At 40.3% G+C, this 20,005-nt stretch overlaps 2 long non-coding RNA genes across 5 annotated transcripts in view; one reads left to right on the top strand and one right to left on the bottom strand.

Moving 5' to 3' along the window:
• The window catches only part of LOC110256022, a 182,066-nt gene extending 168,981 nt beyond the window's left edge, over positions 1–13,085 (top strand). The window contains exons 2-5 of one of the 2 annotated variants that reach the window (XR_002337166.1): positions 7,905–8,104; positions 8,958–9,068; positions 10,559–10,683; positions 10,913–13,085. This is a non-coding gene — a long non-coding RNA (uncharacterized LOC110256022). The remainder of the gene's footprint in view (positions 1–7,904; positions 8,105–8,957; positions 9,069–10,558; positions 10,684–10,912) is intronic. The other variant, XR_002337167.1, reaches the window with a different exon arrangement.
• LOC110256021 overlaps positions 1–20,005 on the bottom strand; it is a 533,154-nt gene that overhangs the window by 97,258 nt on the left and 415,891 nt on the right. The window lies entirely within an intron of this gene.

Genomic DNA, 20,005 nt, shown 5'->3' with positions numbered 1-20,005 from the left:
CAACCTAGTCATTTACCTTTGTGGAATGCTCCTCCTCTGAAATATTAAGCTTCAGTTTCTCATAATAACTACCTTTGTCAATATCTTATTCTTATCGTAAATGCCCTTCAACCTATTTGGTACCTTGAATCATTCATATCTCCCCATCCATCAGCTCTGTTCTAACCTCTCATCTTTGTATACCCAACCCGGGTCCCATAATGGACCATTGAACTACTCTCTCATTTCTTTTTCTCCCATCTTTCACTTTATCTAATACAAACCTACTTTTGGCTTAGTTTTTTTTTTCCCATTTTTTTTCTTCATGTCTCTTGTTTAATTGTTTAATGCTTCCAGAAAAAGCAGGCAGCCATGTAGACTGATAACTCTACAAACTCATGTTCTCCCAATTGAGCCAAGAGTGTTTCATTAGTCTGCTTATCAGTTCTTGGTCATATCCCCTTTCTGTTTTTCACTGATGCTCTTTAAAACCTTCCACTGATCTCCATCGCCCTACCCAACACCCACCTTCTTTGTTTTCAGCAATGATCTTATGCCTTTCAAGACTTTTAGAAAACTGAGTCTTCTCAATCCCTGTACCTACTGCATCTACTTTCGCACCAACTGCTCCTCTGGGTATAAGAGATCGAGCTGTCCTTCCTCTTGGTCACAGCCAACCACTCATCTGAGTTCTGAGTGCATCCTCCCCCAATCCACTTGTGCTTGACTTTTACAATCATCCCACTTACCTCCTGAATTACTCTTTCATTCCTTCTCTGAGCCAATAAACATTTTCAAGTTTTCCCATCTTAAAAAAGTGATTATCTCTTCAGCTTTATATATCATTTTAATGACTGTCCAATATGTCTCCTCCTCTTCTAAATCCAAACTTCTAAAACCCCTCAAAAAACCCAACTTCTGTTTCCGCACTTTCCACTGACTTCTCAGAACAATTGCCATGATGCCACTAAAACTAGTGAGAGCTAGTTATCAATATCATTGAGATGTTGAATGCCTTGTGTATTTCTCCAGAACATGTAATTCCAGAACATGTATGTATATCTCCTATCCACATATCTTCACCCAAACTAATATCCATGACTGGAGAACACCAGGACTGGAGAACTCAAGCACATCCCACAGGCACCTCAATGTCAGCAGATGCCAAAGGCAATTTAGGGATTCTCTGAGCCAGATCCTCCTTCAGTTTTACCCATCAAAGATGCTGTCAATGCCATTCCTGCAGTCACTGAAGACTAAAACCTACAAGATATTTTGATTAACCAACAGTCAAGACTTGACAATTTTCCATCCTCAGTATTTCCATGATATGCTCTTTTCTACCTCAAAGAGCTCTTCAAGTTTGTGTCTTCATTATCTTCCACCTATAACATGTCAACAACCCATTTCTGGTTGCTTTGTCTTTAGTCTTGCCTGTTGTAGTCCATACTTCAGAGTGACCTGGCTGAAAACGTGGATGAGAGAATGCCATTTCCATGATTAAACACTTCTATAGCTCCCAATTTCCTACAGATATCCTTAATGATCTTGCCCTCGAGTAGAAATCCCTCCCCATTTCCAACTTGGTGCTTTTTCATTCAACAATACCAAATTGCTTATAGCATCCCCTACACAGTGAGATTTCTCTAACTTTAGTTCTTGAATTATACCGAACTCTGCTGAAATGTTCTTCCTTAACAGTTATCTCTTTGCCTGACTAATTCACTTTGAAACTTTACATCCAAATTCTACATTCGCTCAGAGTGTATTTCCAAAATGACTTACTCTTTGTGTTTTCAAATATCCTATATACATCCTGCCAAAATGCCATGGTCAAGACAACAAATGGACTCTATTTCGCAAAATCCAGCAGTCAGTCATTTACCCATTATCATGTTTGTTAAATTCTGCAGTCTTTGGGGAAAATGACTACTTCTTTTCTTTTCTTTTTTTTCTTTTTAGGGCTGTACCCATAGCATATGGAGGTTTCCAGGCTAGCGGTCAAATCAGAGCTGTAGCTGCTGGCCTATGCCACAGCCATAGCAACGTGGGATCTGAGCCGCGTTGGCAACCTACACCACAGCTCATTGCAATGCCAGATCCTTAACCCACTGAGCGAGGGCGAGGCCCGCGATCAAACCTGTATCCTCATGCATGCTAGTCAGATTTGTTTCTGCTGAGCCATGACAGGAATTCCACCACTTGTTTTTTGAAATACCATCTTCTCTAGGCTTTTGTAACATTAGTCTTTTGTTTTTCCTCAGTTTCTTTTGTAAGCTGCTCTTCCACTGCCTCCAGTGGGAATGATGGAACACCTCAGAGCTCAATCATCAGCCCTTTTCTCCTCCATCTCTAAATCTATTTCTGAACAACATGATTCACAATGTTTAGATACCAAATGTATTTAATACGTCTTACATCTATGCTTCCCATGTTGACCTCTCTCCTGAGCTTCAGACCTGGATGTTCAACTTAACAGTTTCCTAAAAGCATTCTTGATTTATAATCTCTTTCCTTTTCCAGTGTTGCCCATCTAAGTTAACGGCTCATCCCCAAACCCTAGGAACCATCTTTGCGCATTCCGCTTCTCTTACTCTTCTATCTTAAATCTGACCATTACACATTATCTCCACTACTACCTGCCACACCTGGTCACCATCTTCTCCTGTCTGCAATGGCCTCCTACCTGTCTCCTTGTTTCCACCTTGCCCCTGCCCCCACCTCCTGCCCATTTTCTGCCCTGCATAAAGTTAAATTAAATCACACATTAGGTTATATCAAACCCTTCCGTAAAACCCTCCAATAGCTTCTAATTATAATTAGAATTAATCATGACCTGTAAAGCTCCAATGATCTGGCCCCTTCCTCCATCCTTGACTTCATTTCACTGTACTAATTTCCCCATTTGCCAAGTCCTAACCACACTTTCTGCTCTCTGTTCCTTTCCCCCCTCTCTTTTCCTATCTTCCTGACTCAACTGTCTTTTAATTTGTATTCCTTCTTTCTGGCATATTTTTCCTTCTGATCCTAACTACTCTTTCTGAAGATCCTGTCCTAACTACTCTTTCTAAAATACCTAAACCTTCTACTCCATTCACCCCCTACTCAATTATCACATTTTTAGTCAAAATTGTACCATTGTATGAAATAATCATATTTCTAATTACATTTGTATGCTTCCTCATTTAATTTTCATAAGATCTATATGAGCAAGGATCTTTTTCTTGCCACAGCTGTATATAAAGTGCCTAGAATATTATGCTTTCCTTTCTGACCCTTCCACAATAGATCCTGAGTTTGTTTGTTCGTTTGTTTTTCTTTTTTTTTGGGCCACACCCATGGCATATGGAAGTTCCCAGGCTAGGGGTTGAATCAGAGCTGCAGCTGCTGGCCTACAACACAGCCACAGCAATGCAGGATCTGAGCCACATCTGTGACCTACACCGTGGCTTATGGTAATGCCAGATCCTTAACTCACTGAGTGAGGCCAGGGATTAAACCCATGTCCTCATGGATACTAGTTGGATACGTTACCCCTGAGCGCAACAAGAACTTCTGATCCTGAGCTTCTTGAAGCCACCCTAGTGACTTTTAGCCCAATGCCCAGCTAAAATGTTAATTTCAGGGTTTCTAAAATATTAAATGAATTAATGAGTGAGTGAATGAATACACCAACATGAACAGACTTATGCTAGCTACACAACTTATGCTAGCTACACTGGCTCCATATTTTCACTTGTTACTTGGAAAGAGAAAATTAGGAATTTACACCAGCACTATGTTATTTATGGTATATTATATATAAGTATGCCACAGTCAACTGTGAATTAGCTATAAAGTTCTCACTCCAGGGGGGATCTAGTCACATTCAACTAATCCCTGTGTTGTCTGTTGTAAAACTCTGAAGAGAATAACTTTGCAGGCAGAGGGACAGATACATCTATCTTTTGGAGGTTTAAGTCTTGCCTTGACTACTCTGGGGTCGAGAGGTGAGGTGGCCAACGACATAAACATCCTCCTCATAGAAGGTGGAGTTAAATCCATGCTTGCCAGAGTGTCGTCTTAGAATTTCACTCAAGTTATCAGTTTGTGAGTCCAATGAACCAGTTACATTTTTTGTATTTGTTTTCCTCTGGTTGATGTTTTTTAGGCTAAAGATAAACCATGAATAACCACTGCAGTGGTTCCACACCCCTCAGAGAGGTTATCCAAGGAGACATAATTTAGAGAAAAAAGAAATAATTTGGCACCTAGGTCCATCTCTTGGATAGGGAAAAACAGTGGAAACATGTGGAAAAGTTGCCAGGAAAACCCCATTTTCCATAATCAACAAGTCGACCAAGAGTTTGGCTAGGGTTTACTAGAGTACTCTAATTTCACAACAAGCATTCCCTTCCTAATTAGTCTGAAGGGGAAGAAAGGGAGTCATTTTCAGAGCCCTTGGCGAGACTTTTATCTGCACCATGCCTACTTATGAACTTGAGTGAAGATTTCATCATTTTGTGGGTTTTGCCCAGCTGGAAGGAGGCAGGGTCTTGTGTGGGGAAAGCCTTGATGTGTGGGTGTGAGCAAGGTCTAATTAGCACCTCCTTGAGTAGTCTTCTCTGTCCCCATTAAAAGTAACTCTATTCTTCCAGTTCCAATTCCAAAAGCCTTGGAGTCATCCTTGGTTTCTCCCTTTTTCACATATTCCTCATCCCATTCATCTACAAATACCTACAGCTATACCTTTCAAATGCATCACAAATCTAACCATTTTTCTCTCTTAGCCACCACTCAAGTATAAGCAACCATCTTTCTTACGTGGGTTATTGCAAAAGGCTTCTACACATTCTCAATGGTCTTAGCAGCCAGAGTGACCTTTTCCAAGCAGAAATAAGATCATGCTTTTCTTAAAACACTACAGTGACTTCTATCCCATTCATAATAATAGCCAGCATCTTTACAGTGGTCTACAAGGCCCTATATGTTCAGGCCTGTATAATCTCTTTGATCTCATCTCCTACTATTCTCTTGCTCATTCACTCCACTCCAGCCACTCTGCCCCCTGTTGTTCTTCAAACACAGCAGCCATACTCCTACCTCAGGGCCTTTGCATGTGCTATTCTGCTTGAAATACTCTTTCCTCAGATGTCAGCCAGACTCACCCTCTCATCTTTATGTCTTTACTCAAAGTTTCTGTCTCCGTGGGACTCTTCCTATTAGATGGAGATAAATGCCCATTATCCTGCCAACTTTCTCCATCCCCTTATCTCCATAGTACTTCTCTTCATTTCACATATATAGTCTATTTATTGTTTATAACTCCCAAGAGAATGTTAATTTCCATAAAGGCATGGGTTCTGTACATTTTGTTTAATTCTGTACCCTCCACACCCAGAATGCCTGAAACAGAGGAGGCACCCAATAACCACTTATTGAATAAATGAATCCTCTGAGGATTGAATGGAATCATGGCAAATGGTAGGTATTCAATGAACATTAATTCCTAGCTTTTCCCTTTCTCATAGTGAGTATACTATCTGTGATAGTGATTGTTTAGAATGGCATATCACTATGGAAACATAAACAAGTTCCCAAAGGAATGTCTTAATTCACAGATGGATGATTTATATGGCATTATTTATAGAATCAAAGGCCACCCCAAATATACCTGGAGATATCCTTTGGTTGAAATAATAAAACATTTGATGAAAATTTATATATAATCCAGCCTGCACGAGTGGTAGCAGTGACAAACTAAAATTTCAACTATCTAGACTTTCCTGAGAATGAGAGGAGAAAACTTACCCACTTACCAGGGTAAGAAGGAAAATGCTTGGGTTCAAATCCCAGCCTACCTCTGATTAGCTGTGTTCCTTGGGCAGGAAATTTTAGATTCTCAGAGTCTCAACTTTTTCCTTTAGAAGAGGGGAGTATGATATTCCTTTTCTTGGGGGTGTTTCAGGATTATAGAGATAACACATGGGAAAAGATGTATCCCAGAGTTTACTGATAGAAAGAAAGCAACAAAAGTTAATTTCCAATAATCAGGAACCATATTCAGTTCCTATTTTCCTTCATCTCTAGACAACGAAAGGTGACCACTACATGATCACCTGGAAGAGGGCTGGCCTGAGTGTATGCATATTATACCCTCTCTCTATAGTAAAAACACCTGCTGTCTATTGAGAGATTACCCTTGACTAGATGCTGATTCTCTCTTTTGATATCTTTAACAAACATAGGCAGTGTATATAGTTACCATTGTCTAGATACAGAAACCAAGGGCCAGAGTGATTAAGTCCAATCAACATCACACACAGATAGTAATTGGCTGAGACTAATCTCCTGATACTGTGCCCTGAGCTGTGTCCACTAAACTACGCAGTGCTCACTGTGGTAGACAGAACCATCCAGAAGCCCCATGTGGCTGCTATGCCTGTGGTCTGGCCTATTTTCCAGAGTAGAAGCACCTCCAAGTAGCAACCCTGAATAATTCCTTCCTGTACTCATAGCACGTAGCACTGGGCATGGCACATGACAAATGCTTGAGAATTGTTTGTTGATTGACTGACTGAACATGACCTGAATTATTCATCAAAAGACAGGGGTTATTCCCTCCTGCACTGTTGGTGGGAATGTAAGCTGGTACAACCACTATGGAGAACAGTATGGAGGTACCTTAGAAATCTATACAGAGAACCATCATATGACACAGCAATCACACTCTTGGGTATATATCCAGACAAAACTTTCCTTAAAAAATACACATGCACCCACATGTTCATTGCAGCACTGTTCACAATAGCCAAGACATGGAAACAACCTAAATGCCCATTGACATATGATTGGATTAGGAAGATGTGGTATATATACACAATGGAATACTAGTCAGCCATAAAAAATGGAATAATGCTATTTGCAGCAACATGGATGTAACTAGAGACTCTCATTCTGAGTGAAGTAAGTCAGAAAGAGAAAGACAGATACCATATGATATCACTCATATCTGGAATCTAATATAAGGCACAAAGGAAACTTTCCATAGAAAAGAAAATCATGGGCTTGGAGAATAGACTTGTGGTTGCCAAGGGGGAGGAAGTAGGGTGGATGGGGATCTTGGGGTTAATAGATGCAAACTATTGCCTTTGGAATGGATTAGCAATGAGATCTTGCTGTGTAGCACTGAAACTATGTCTAGTCACTTATGATGGAGCATGATGTGAGAAAATAGAATGTGTACATGTATGTGTGACTGGGTCACCATGCTGTACAGTAGAAAAAAAGGTTGAATTGGGGAAATAACAATTAAAAAATAAATGAAAGACAGGGGTTATTGAACTTCTATGGGTTCAGGACTAGCCTCTTCATATTGTACCAGCTAATATGGGCACATGGACACCCGGCTAACCTTAAAAGCTTTCCTGACATGGTCTAGAGGTCCACTAACATGAATCTCTGTTCCTTGCCCTCAGCCAACTCAGCAATTACTGCCCAGGGTCAGACCCTCAACCACACAACATTGCATAGATGAACACATCCTTGGTAAATCCTACAGACCATTTAAATGTAAAATAACTTATTTTAGCTCAGGTTCTAGACACATGATTTTTCTATGAGACCAATTATTATGAACAACCAGAATCATAAAATCTAGTTTCCAGATAGCAAATTATAATTTTCAAAGTGCTCTCACATCCGTTGCTTCTAATTTTCACAATAACTGCTCAAGGTAGTTCTGATTTACCCCCTTTCGCATTTGAGTGGACGGGGACTCAGAATAAGTGTCCTGCCAAAGAAAACACAGATGAACACAGTAACTTTGCTTATTCAGAGCCTGCTCTGTGCTACCTACTCTGATGAGCACATCACTTTCATTATCTCTTTTAATCTTCACAATGGCCTTATGATGTAGGTAATACTGTGTTTCATATATTTCACAGGAAAAAAAAATGAAGCATAACTTGCTCAAGGTTGCATAATTGCTAAGAGAAGAGGCCAAGATGAATGCTTAGACCAGAGCCTGCCCTCTTGTCCACTTTGCTATGCTTCCCAGTGTGGTGCAGTCGTAGCCAAATAAAGGAAAGACCCCGACTTTCACGTCCTGACTCTACAAACTTGGAAATTTGTGGATTAATCGCAAGTACTGCACTCCTTGACTTCTGCCCTCTTTGTTGAATCTTTTGAAAATTTCTTGACTACCACCTGGCCGTTAATAACTCTAACTTAGAAAATGTCTAAGCGATTTCTCTTAAAATAAATGGCTAACATCACACTCCTCTAATGCATCTCAGGTCATGATGAAATATTCACTTTCCCAAATGTAGTTTTCATTATGTCAATTTCTAGTTCAAGACAATGAATGGCTCCTTATTCCTTCCTATACAAAATCCACCTTTCCAAGTTATCTTTACTTAACCATCTCAAAGTATCAGCCACCTGTTTCTAACACATACCTTCTTCATCAGCAGGCCTTTCCTTCCCCCAAGATGTCTTTTCTCACAGCTGCTGACTTGCTCCCCTCTTTGTGCTTTGAACCAGTGACTCCCAGGGACCAGTGGCATTAAAAAAACAAAAGTTTGGGCAAACCACAAACTTATTTTTCTAAGTGTGGAACCTGAAGAAACAGTGACTTTATGGTCTCAAGATCATTTCACAAAATAAAGAAAAAATTAAAAACACTAAAGGATAAGTAACAAGATCAAAATAAAGGACTATTAGAAGGAAAGACAGTTACCTGTGTATATAACAGGTGTGTATAAAATGGAAATTAGTATAATGATCAGATATGTATGTTCTATAACACTTCTATACTGAGGTTAAAAATACTATGCTTATGTTCTCTCCATTTTGTAATGGTTTGATGAATATTTCATCAGTGATCAGCACCTGCCAGAACACAAGAATCTGGTCTTCTTTTCCACTGATAATTGGGGTGAAGAGCATATGGAATACATATTATGTTATTTCTTAGTTTATCCATCCTCTCTTTTTAGCTAAATAAGGTTCTTGAGAGCAGAGACTACATCTTGTGCTTCCTCTGCCTCATTAAGTCCTCACAGGACCTAACTAGGCCAGGACCACTCAGAAGAGAGAATGAAATATAGGTGAGTTTGTATATAATCAAGACAACCTGAAATGTTGAAGGCAATGTGTTTGGTGGTGGTGGGGAGCAATGACCTCTGGGTGAAATAAGACCAACCCAATTCACCTTGTATTAGCTTTCTGGAATGCAGCCCTCCAGGCTAACCTTTTAGTGACCTCCAACTTTGCAGAGGCCATTGATCACCTGAAGCCTCCTTCACTTACCTTCCTGGTAAATCATTTCACTCACTGTACCCACCACCCTCGCGGGGAGGTTGTCCTAAAAGAGACACATCAAAGAAAGAAAATGACTTTAACCACAATAATCCACCTGTGTTCCCTGACAGAGCAAGCAGGTAGGTTTTAGAGCAAGCCTTGAGTCTGGTCTCTGAACAGGCAGAAAGGCATTTTGAGAAAGAATAAACTATGGCACAGGGTTCCTGGCAGTGTGCAGGAACCCACAAAATAGTCTCACCCCATTGAACATGTAATGAGGCCATCTTGGAAAAGCTATTGTCTTCAGTTGCAGTTAGAACTTTCCCCTTATCAAAGCCCTTATTTAGGGGTGTCATAGTGCCTGAAAATATCTTGCCCACTCACCCTTTCCATCACTGTTCTTGCACTCTGGTACTGCGTGTCTGGTTAATGGGCCATGTCACATAGAGCTCTCCTCCTCAACTCTTGCCTCCTCCCTCTTGCTGCCTCTCCAGTATCTCCAGTGCCCTCAATGGACATCATTTAACCTCCACCACAACCCAGTGAGATAGGCTTTGTCATGTTCATATTACAGATAAATAAACTGAGCCCCAGAGAAGTAAAGTAACTTTCCCAATGCAACACAGAGACAATGAGGTATGGCTGGAATTCAAATTCTTGTCTGACTCCAAATAGTCTTTTGTCTCTTTTTTGTCCAGTCCACCATATTGTACCAGCTGGCTAGTCATTTTTCAGAGATGTAGAAGATTCCAGTCTGAAAAATAAATGAGCCAATAACCACCCCCCATCCCTCAGCTGACAGCCAGTGTAAAACCAAGAGAGATTAGTGGATCTGCCAGTGAAAAATGCTCCATGAGGATCCACTGTATTTAAAACTGGCTCACACAGGAACTGGTTCAGATGGATTAGGAGGCTCAATTGCAGACAGCAATAAAGCAATTCAGTTCTGGTTTGAGTTAAGCCAGATCTAGGTTAGTCTTTATTCCACCAGCCTCATAGGAGAGTGGTTGTGCCAATTAAAAGAGAGACATGGATTAAAAAGTAAACATCTCAGTGCCTGACCCATGGTGAGAGCTTACTATGTATTTATCCAGATAAACTCCCTCACACAGGTCTGCATATATTCAATTTGCCCTGTTATACCTATTAGATGCCACGTTGACACCCCATTAATTCCCATAAAATCATAGCTATTTGATTGTCTGGAAAGGTAGAAACCAAGACAATCGTGCATCCATGGTCGAGTCGTGACAGGGTCCAGAAAGCCATGTGTGTCTTCTCCTCTAACCCACATCAGGACTGCGTTGTCAAGTAAGAACTGAAGGGGGAATGCCTGCAGTCTCCAGGAGAAATGAGTCGTGACAGGGTCCAGAAAGCCATGTGTGTCTTCTCCTCTAACCCATATCAGGACTGCATTGTCAAGTAAGAACTGAAGGGGGAATGCCTGCAGTCTCCAGGAGAAATGGTCTGTTAGAATTGTCCTCCATAAAGTGTCTGTTTCTCCCACAGAGTGAGTCAGGAGGCTGCCTCTCAACTGAGAAGAAACAGGTCTACCTGGGATTTACAGTTTGGCATTCTCTCATCTTTTAGTCAGAGAGCAAACTGACTCAGGTTTTCCTTCCTACATAAATTGCCTTTGTTTTCTTTCTAGGAGGAGGCCTGGATCTGTCAGGTGACAAGATTTGAAATGTCTGTTTCTTTCCCGTGAAGCCTCATGAAGGACAGCATCGGTCCCAAAGACAAGTTCCATGTGCCAGGAAATAAGCAGGGGACTTGGAAACCTAGTTGGTGAAAATGGTCTCAATGGGATAGTTCAAATAAGCACTCCCCATGCCTCGTCCTAAAACCATTTTCTCCTGTTCCTTCTGTGGAAGAACACCCTCCACTCCCAGGTAGAGTGTTATTTATTCTTTCCTCCAAGTCACCGATAGAAAGGCATCCTGCAACATGAGAAACGACATGGTGCAGAAAGAAGAATTATAGGAGAACTGATGAGAGAAAAGTTGCTACTACTTACAGCTGAGGAAGGATGATTGGGAATGTCATGGATAAAAAGTGTGGGATTTGGTGCTTGAGAACAAATCAACAACTCAGTTTTCCAACCATTACATAACCTTGGGCAAATTGCTTGACCTCTCTGGAGCTTGGTTTTGGAATCCCATCTGTAAAAATGAATAGGATAATACCTATGGAAAAAATTATGTGAGCGCTTATACATAGATGTTTAAAATCAAATGAAAATTTAGCAACTCAAAATACATCAACCTATTTGACTTAAGTAAACTGTTTATGGTGAGGATCTACTACAGTAGCAGAAAATGGTTGTTTTGCCTCAGAAGCTTCTGGTTAAAAAATCATTGGAAGGGAGGAGAAGGCATAATCTAACATGGTATGGAGAGACCAGAAGATAAGTCTCGGCTAGAGTTAGCAATACTGTATTATATATTTGAAAATGTAAAGAAAATAGATTTTGAAAGTTCACATCCTTCCCAAAAATAAAATTTGTAACCGTGTGAGATGACGAGTGGTAGCTAAACTTATTGTGATGATCATTTTGTAATGTATATCAAGTCATAATGTTGTACATCTAAAACTAATACAATGTTACATGTCAACTATATCTCAATAAAATATATTGAGAGGAGGGGAAGAACGTAAAACTCAGTTTCTCCTTTGGATTGGTTTGCTTCTATTTTGATACGGTGGGACAGTTATATGTGATGTATTTTTATATTATAAGAAAGCAATTAAGAGGGTGGGTTACCTTTCACATTTTCTGTGACTGATTTCCTGTGGTACCCTGATTTACACTCTCTCACATTTTAACAATACCAAATGTTTGTTCATTTGTGTTTCCATCCTTCTGGAATAAAAGTATATTATACTGGCATGTTAAAGAGGGACTTCATGATGGGGGTGCTTATGTGTTTATACTCCTAACAGAATAGAACTATAATCATAACTATGAGGATAGAATTATAACAGTAATTTTTAATCCATTTCTAGGGAGCATAGAGAAACACTTCCAAAAACAGGAAATAATAGATGAAAGCAATTAATCCATCAATGCCCAAGTTCTGGTTACATGTTAATATTACCATAGGGTTAAATCCAAATATAAACTCTTCATCCTTATCAAAGAATAGATGTTTTACATGAGATGGGGGCATATGACAGCTTTCCCATGACCCCTGGGAACGGATCTAAGAGAATTACTCCTGCCACCTCTGATGGGGCTTTTTGGTTTTCAAAAGATTTTGCTATACCGTCTTATTTGATCATTGCTACAATTGGGAAAGAAAGGCAATTTAAAGAGATGGAAACCGAGTCACAGGGGTGGGGTTTGCCATTTGCCCACCATCACCCAGACAAGTGGCGGTCCCAGGAGGAGCCTTCGAATTTCACCCCACCCCACCACTCACGCCAGGAAGCACAGAGGAAACAAAATGTCTATGCGTTGCTTTTGTAAGACTGAGGGACTGCTTTGAAGGGTAATTATGTAGCAAACAACTGAAGGGCTTCCTGGATATCATATTTAGGAAAGAAGAGTTGTGTTATGACAGGACTTCCTAAAAAATATGTAGAAACTCTGAAGTACTATATGGATTTATAAATCTACACCATTATCTAGTTAATGCTGGCATGAATCTTATAGATTCATACAACTCTCAGAGACTTTACCCCCCCAATCTTCAAATCATGGAGTTCTAGACTGAAAAAAAAAATGTTTTCAAATTTCAGAAGGGAGGACAGCATTAAATATAAGCTCATACATCATATGGGTTTACAATGGTTTCAAACCAAATCTTTTAATGTTTACGGGAAGTTCCCTCTGTGGCACAGTGGGCTAAAGGATCTGGCATTGCCACAGCTGCGGTGTAGGTCACAGCTGTGGCTTGGATTCAATCCCTGGCTTGAGAATGTCCATATGCCACCAGTGCAATCATGAATTTATAAGCTATTTAAATAAAAATAAAAAATGAAGTTTATGATGTTGTTCGAGTAGGTAGACTTCAATATTTTGTGAACTTAGAAGGGGAAAAAAGAAAGCAAAAGAGTAAAGACATAGGATAAAAAACCCTAAATCTAATGGTAAAATTCAAGTCCAGCATGTTTTACCATTAAATAAGTTGGGTAAATTTGATATAATTCCTAAATGTCATTAAAAGTTGAGTCTGTGGAGAATAAAATTATGAAACTCTCAAAGCATGCATTTGTTCTCCCAAGATGGTGGAAAGGTCCACTTTGAGCCAAGCTCTGGGTGTGGCAATGAAGAGTATGTCACTGCCCAACAGTGGCGCCAAGATGCTCGATACATATTTATAGATAAGTAAATTAAGTATTGAATTCTGCAACCAGAATAGTCCTCACAGATCAGTAGTCAGTTCCCATTTTGCAGAGGAGAAAAATATAAAGCCTAAAATGGATAAATGCTATGCTCAATGTCCCTCACCTCCTAAGTGGTAGAGCTAGGACTAGAATCTGGACACCTGGATTCTCAAGTGAATATCTTTTGCATGTATTATATTTTATTTTTATACTTATGTCCATTCTTAAAGTGTTATAGAATTAGTATGTGCTGCTTTTGTGATCAGAAAATAAAATTTTTAATTAAGGGAAAATATACTACAGGAAGCACATAGAAGGTGAGCATCCTAGGAGTTCCCATTGTGGCTCAATAGTAACAAATCCTTATCAGTACCCATGAGGATACAGATTTGATCTCTGGCCTCACTCAGTGGGTTAAGTATCTAGCATTGCTGTGGAGCTGCAGTATAGGTTGCAGATGCAGCATGGATCTGGTGTTGCTGTGGCCATGGTGTATGCTGGCAGCTGCAGCACCAACTCAACCCCGAGCCTGGGAACTTCCATTTGCCATGGATGTGGCCTTGAAAAAAGAAAGAAAGAAAGGAAGAAGAAAGAAAGAAAGGAATAAAGGAAGAAAGAAAGAAGAAAGAAAGGAAAGAAAGAAAGGAAAAGAAAGAAAGAAAAACAGAAAGAAGAAAGAAAGAGGGCACACTAGATTGTAAAGTGTTCAGGAAGGAGAAGAGTTTGGAAATGGTAGTGGAGATGGCACTTAAGGTGAAGTAACAGTGGGATGGAGTGAGTGGTGGCAACACGGTGGAGAGAAGACAAAAGGACCAGGGTATGTACAAGGTACTGCAGACCTTTGCAGAAGAATGGAATGGGAATATTGAGGATGACTCATTCCCCTTTGTGTCTCACAGCTTTGTCTGGCGTATTGTGGAAGTTAAACACTTGGAAAGGAAGCAAGGGAGGATGGGATACGGGAAAGGAGAAAGAGAAGAGGAAAGGAAATAGTAAAAATATGAGGATAAGGGATGCTAAAACCAGTGTGGAGATTTTGCATTGTCAATTCTTGGAATTTGGACTTAATTCATGAAATTAAAAGAACTCACCAAAGGCTTATGATCAGGGAAGTTTGGGTTATATTTTAGAAAGAGCATTATGGACGCAATGAAAAAAAAAAAAGAAAGATGAGGAGTTCCCTTCATGGTTCACCAGGTTAAGGACCTGATGCTGTCTCCATGAGGATGCAGGTTTGATTCCTGGTCTTGCTCAGTGGGTTATGGATCTGGCGTTGCTGTGGCTGTGGCATAGGCCTACAGCTATAGGTCTGATTTGACACCTAGCCTAGGAACATCCATATGCTGCAGGTGCAGACATTAAAAAAAAAAAAAAAAAAAAAAAAAGAATTGGGAGGTGAAAAGACTATAAATAGAGAGGTTTGAGATTTCCAGAACTTCTCACATAGTTGTTTTTTATCTTTCTAATTTTGATACTCCAGTTAAAGTTTCCAACACCTAACTAGCAACCTGTTTTGAACAGGTTCAGCACTGTCACTGCAACAGCCCAGATCGCTGCTGTGGCATAGGTTTGATCCTGGCCTGGGATGTCTGCATGCCATTGGCATGGCCAAAAAAAAAGGTGTAGTTTTTAAACAAAAATATAGTTTAAATAACACTATCAAATTTGAGATATGAGTAAAAACTTAGAGCCTTTAAAATAAAATTACCCTGAAATATTTTAAAAGCCTTCAGTATGCTATTATCAAAATATTCATATATTTTAAAAAAGAGTTCATGTAATTAAAAAAAAGGGGAGTTCCCATTGTGGCTCAGCAGAAATGAGCCCTGCTAGTAACCATGAGGATGAGAGTTCAATCCCTGGCCTGGCTGAGTGGGTTAAGGATCCAGCATTGCCGTGAGCTGTGGTGTAGGTTGCAGAAGTGGCTCTGATCCCATGTTGCTGTGGCTGTTGTGTAGGTTGGCAGCAGCTTTAACTCTGATTTGACCCCTACCTAGGGAATTTCCATATGATGCAGGTGTGGCCCTAAAAAGCAAAAAAAAAAAAAAAAAAAAAAAAAAAAAAAGAGGAAGGAAGGAAGAAAGAAAACACACCCGCATAAACAAAAGTCGTCTGCACAGAATTCTAAAAGACATATTTCCTAACCAAACTAATGAACATGAAGATCTTCAGCAGACAAGTTCTCAGTCTAGCCAGTGACCTGCAATTCTTTCCCTCTTTTAGGTTACCTTAGTTCTTATGGAATGAGGTCTTCAGAGAAAGAATCCCTATAAAGCCATCCCTACATCTGACCAATGGAATGTGGAATTACATCATTCCTAGTCTTGGCTTCAGTTAACAAGAGGGAGGATGATGTGCAATAAGAAAAGATAAAACTGCAGGCTCTTGGAGGCTGGGCTGTAAAGCTTTAAATCTGAAGAGAAGAATAAGAAGTGGCCTGAATTGGGGATGATAAATAAGATGGAGTGAAATCTCATGAAATAATGAATTAACAGAAAAGGAAGGAGCAGACAAAAGCAAACCCATGAGAGACAGATCTATAGAAATTGCCAAATCAACCATGTGGACTTTAGAATGAAGGGATCATTTATGTGCTGCTGAAGATTAAGTGAATCTGCAAGAGCCACACAACTTTACTTCTCTGGAAAGAGAATTCAAAGCTGCACACAAATTCAACTAGCACACAGACAAATATCAGGTGACATCACCAGGAGTTCAAAGACGCTCTTTGCCTGGAATCCAGTGCACTGGGGGGGGAATGGCTTAGAAGATTTCAGGAACAAGATATACAAAAGCAACCCTATGAATATAAAAAGGCAGGGAAATGGTGAAGACTTTAGAGGAGGGAAAAACATATCTAGACTAACACGAGTCATGGGAACATAAATCATCCAGTGTAAGTAATGATTTCTTACTTACCAATGACCATCTTGTTGAATTCTTCAATAAGTCAACTCTTCAAAACTATTGGAGAAGTTTGGCACATAGTGTTCCCAGCTTAGAGGAGTAATGTGTCACAGGATATTTCTCACCCACTCTTTTTTCATTCAGTTCATTTTCTCCTCCTATTCACATTAGGACTTATCCATTCTTATCCACTCCTCCACAGAAACAAGGACTCTGTTCCCCTCAGGACCCCACACCCTCTGTCTACCTGCCTGAGCTGGATGCCCAGACCTTTTAGAGGGAGGCGAGTCTCACCCTTACCAAAGTACAAGATACGACAGAAATAGGATGAAGAAAGTAAATACAAACACACAGAGAAAACCCATTTGTGAAGTTAAAGGACTTTGAGTCTTCTTGTCTTGAGGCTGCTGGAAGCATCTCTTGAGAAAACTCATATTAAAAAATCATCTGCCAAGGCAAGCGACTAATAATTTTGGAATCCAATGAATATAAACAGTGAGGCTGGAGTTCAGCCTTCAGAAAGAGAAGAGAGAGGTACATTTTCAATGGCAGAAGCAGGCAAATAACTCAGCAAAACCCCAAAACAACAAGAAACCATGATGGCTCCAATTAGCTGGGAAGGCCACCCATGAGGACCCATCTGGAGAGGAGGAATCAGATGATGTGAATAAAAAGTTCAGTCAAAATGATGCTAAATGGTCAATAAATTTGTATTTGAAAAGGATTTAAAATTAGGATTAAGAAAACCTAGAAGCCTCTGCAGCAATTTCTGCTGTGGTCAAAGGCACTGCTATGTGGTGTGGGGATTACATTCACCCCAAGTTTCTCTCTGAGTCACACCCTCAGGGGGAGACAGGCCACACATTCATCATTACTGTGGCCATTTTCTTGGTGCAGATGGGACCTGACAAAGGGTGCAGGGCATTAAGGATTCCATTCTCAGGCTTCTCCCCTACCCTCTCAGTTCAGTCATCAACAAGATGAGCAGACATGTCACATTTGGGAAATGCACAGAGGTTAAAGAGCCTGTTACCATCTGTCCCCATTGGGGTGAAGCAACACTGAAAGTATTTCCCTAGGCTGGGCAGTGAATTCACTCATCAGAGATAGCTGTTATCTGCTCCCCTGCCTAGGTCAAATTCTCACTCAAGGACCTTTTATTCTGACATCCTTACAGGGAGGACTCTACATCCCAGAGATAGTCATAAATCAGAAGATGAAATCAGGAGTCATGCTAAAGGGGGATAAAGGCATTTTTCCAAAGACATATTTAGACCGATGGACAAAAGGACGACCCAGTCATGCACACCGCCAGGCCTTCAGTGCTAGGCTGAGGACTCATGTCACAACCTAGACAGGAGGCAGGTTGAGGCTTTAGCAACAAGACCCTTTGAACAACCAGCTGATTGCTATTCTCTCCCTCTGAAATTCCCAGCCTACATACTCATCCCTCATGGCCTGATATTACACATCCTTCAGGGCTGCCTCCTACAGGGAGACTTATGAACTTTATGTAGCCAAGGGGTATTTCTCTTTCCTCTCAGTTCCTGTGATCTGGATTCTTCTGCAACCCATGCAGCATCTTCACTAAACCCAGTAGTGCTTAAGAGCTCAGATCCAAAGCCAAACTGCCTGGGTTCATAATCTTACCTATGTGTTACAGTTTCATTGTTTGTACAACAGAATAACAATAGAATCTATGTCACCAAACTATTGTGAGGATGAAGAAACAACTTCTTAAAGTGCCCTTCACATGTAAGAGCTACATAGGTGCTTCCAATTACAAATACTATCACTAGTGGTTTAAATCTGTAATTCTTAACTGCCTCTAACAGACAGTAGCTCCTCAAGGCCAGGATCTGTGCTTGATTTTTGTCCCCTGCACAGGACAGTGCAGTGTTTAGGACATGATGACATGCATGAGTAATGAATATAATATCCATCCTTTTTTTTAGATGTTTGTATTTTAAGGGTAAAGTTCTTAGGTAGCCAGGAGGGGAGACAGACAAGACCAGGGCTGAAGGAACTGGCTATTATCTAGATTGGCCTCTTCCAAAACTGCCAGGGGTTCAAGGAACAGAGTTAAATGGATGGGCCAAATACAGACAAATGTCACCATCAAGGGGCCTTAATTCATTAGAAAGAGAGAGGTGTTGAGAAACTCATTCCTTTAGAAAGAGAAATTCAATGTAAGATAGAACTAAGCTATTTTGGACCTATTCTAAGTCAACACAATATTATGTGTATGTAGGGCCCAGAAGGCTAGTAATATCCAGAGCAATGTGACAGAGAAGATTGAGGTTTTGTGGTCAGAAAGATACATAAGATAAACTGCCCCATATGTGGCTGGTTATATGTCCTTGGGCCAGCAAGTAAGCTTCTCTGTAAAATGGGCATAAGCATACCTAACATTCAGGACTGGTGAAAGGATTAGCAATAAGTAGCCAGTCTAATGTTATACCCATAGCAGATGCTCAGCAATTGGCATTTATTCTGGTTGTTGTTGTACCTGGCAGGTTAGAGAGCAGTCTATGAACATGAGATTCAACTTCAAGTCCTAGAGATGGTGGGCCTGACACAACCTGAGATGAGGCTAGACTGGCTAGTGTTAGACCCAGTAACTAACACTGGCAGGGATGGAGAAGGCAGCAGCAGGGGCTTCACTCGGCTCTTCCATTTTAACATTTTTGCATAGAAACTGACCATACAAATATTCTGTGATCCATTCCCCAAGAATACCTTCATTATTGGACTCGCTCAACCAGAAAACATAATCCTGTGGTGCTTTCTTTGAAGGTAAGTTAAGCTGTGGGCTGGGGCAAGGATAGGACAGAAAAAGGAAAGCCAGTTAAAGAGGAGAGATATCTGGGGGAATGAGAGACCATTGGGTTGAAGTGGTATAATTCCACAACAGCTTGCTGAAAAATGAGAAAAAAAAAAAAAAGCATTCAAGACACTTTGCCAAACAGCTGCTTTGATTTTTTTTAAAGCATGAACCAACCAAGCTGTCGAGTTGTCAGAATTGTGTAGGCAAAGTCACAGACTATGTTGCTCTAAGAAATAAAGGCTGGCTTGAACAAACACGTTTAATAGGCCAAAGAATGGCATTAAGAATTCTAAAGGGAAGGATGGAGGAAGTACAAATAAGCAGATTTTCTAAAGCTCTTTCTACTTGTATTTTACTGGAGGAACCCCAAGTTCTTTAAGATTTATGAAAAGATGATACAACCACCAACAAAGAGGGACCCCAAAGAGCATGCAGGAGTGACACATATTTTTCTAGCAATCAGATGGCACAGAGTTGGGGCTATTTAGAGGTTCTCAGAGTCTGTGATTTAAAAATATTATTCTTTGACTTTAGGTGTTAGTAGTTGAAGGGCTTGTGGGCTTTTTTTCTCAATCTTCTAAAAAGACAGGGGCCTTGACAGAAATTAGCTGGAGATGAAAGGACAGTTCACTGCTGCCTCCTGGTTTGTTTCTGTTTTCTTCTTCTAAGTTACTTGTAAGC

This window comes from Sus scrofa, chromosome 1, assembly GCF_000003025.6.
Source record: "Sus scrofa isolate TJ Tabasco breed Duroc chromosome 1, Sscrofa11.1, whole genome shotgun sequence".
Classification (NCBI taxonomy): Eukaryota; Metazoa; Chordata; class Mammalia; order Artiodactyla; family Suidae; genus Sus; species Sus scrofa.
The sequence above is the reverse complement of the archived record's forward strand: the minus strand, read 5'-3'. Positions and strand labels throughout refer to the sequence as shown.